The following is a 1,660-nucleotide window of genomic DNA, read 5'->3' on the forward strand; positions in this document are numbered from 1 at the left end:
GTCCTTTTCACGATGAGTAGAAAGCTTCCTGGGCTTCGCATAGCAATTGTCATGGAGTTGGGATCACAGGTAATTGGGACCAGAGGTGGCCCAGTTAACACAGCCCACAGCCCGGCACTGGTCCCAGGCCCGGTGGTTGGAGAACCCTGTTATAGCCCACTCTTCGGTAACAAGTAGTAAAGCAGACTAGGGCAGTGGGGTTGGCTGTCGCCATTACTGGCCACTTCGCTTCCTATCCGTGGCTCTCTGGCAGGAGCATAAAGCCATAACCAGACCAGCTCCAACTGTGCAGTCTTCTAATGTGTAATAGGAAGCCATGAACAGGTACTGTAGTAGACAGACACGGTGACCAACAACCACACTGCCTTTTATTACCAGGTACAGTGCTGGGTCCTACTGGGAAGCGTGGGTGGTGAGATTAGAGATGGCACCTCTGAGGGGGCCCTTGGACACCCAATAATTCTTCTATTGAGGAATATCTTCATCAACTTATCTCAAATGTTTACTTAATATTTGACCATGAATTTGACCCTTTTCAATATAAACAAGGGGAGTAACCTTATCTTGCCCAACCTGTAGCAATGCCCCTAGCTGACGCGCATGGGTGAACTTGTCCTTCATGTAAATGCACACGCGGCCCCGTAGGATAAGGTAATAGTGCAATGCAAGCAAACCACAAGCAACAAGGTGCTTAGGAAGATTGGAAGAAGGTTGTTTTTCTGTTACTAACCACAGGCTGTTGTAAGAGTAATTCTTAGAACAGAATGTTGGGGAAACTCACCACAACTTTCCCTTTTGCCACTCATCCATTGTCCAACCGTCAATGAACGTGTATCATGAATTACATAACAATGAGTTTCTACATTTATAAAAGAGATGTATCGGGGCATCTGCGGTCGCCGCATTGATAGCAAGGCTTCCTCTGGAATAGAGAAGTTTATTGCTCAGATGTAACCAACGTATTTCAATGAAATAACTACAGCAGGCTGAGCACTACAGATACGTAATGTTTTGGAGATATCATTGCCGCCCATGGGCTTTTATCTGGAGCACATGTTACTATTACCATTGCATTAATAATTATTAAATGGGTTGTAGATCGTCTATGAGTGTCTGGGGCCCTCAGAGAAGCAAGTAGGAAGCATAGGTAGCAGTAGCAGAACAACCTAGTACCATAGTGTCCTACCATCACCCAATGGTGTATAGATACTGGGCTGCTCCAAAATCCAACATGAAGAACTGAAATCCCTTACTCCCATATTTTCATGACTCCAGAGAATAAAGTAGCCCTTTGACAAACATATCCTCCTTTTATGTTGTGCCTTTCAGTTGTGTGTCCCTCTGTTCTTTATTAACCCCCCCACACCCAACTTCTCGCCTGCCACCCTTGGCAATAATAACCCTTTGTTTACTGAGCTGCAATAAGTACTTAATGTCCATGAAGAAGGTTAGAAGGACTTGGTGCTGCACCAAGCTACAGATAGACATTCCCGTTCCCAGCCTATTGCCTGGATGATGGTTCCAGGGACTGTACCACTTTATAACCACTTTGTCAACAGAAATTTTTATTGGACCTGACCATTATCTGCCTGTCAGAATTTACAAAAGTACATTAAATGCATCCAAATTCTTAGCTTCTCACCACACTGAGCACGTGCAG

Source organism: Xenopus tropicalis, chromosome 6 (assembly GCF_000004195.4).
Source record: "Xenopus tropicalis strain Nigerian chromosome 6, UCB_Xtro_10.0, whole genome shotgun sequence".
NCBI classification, from domain to species: domain Eukaryota; kingdom Metazoa; phylum Chordata; class Amphibia; order Anura; family Pipidae; genus Xenopus; species Xenopus tropicalis.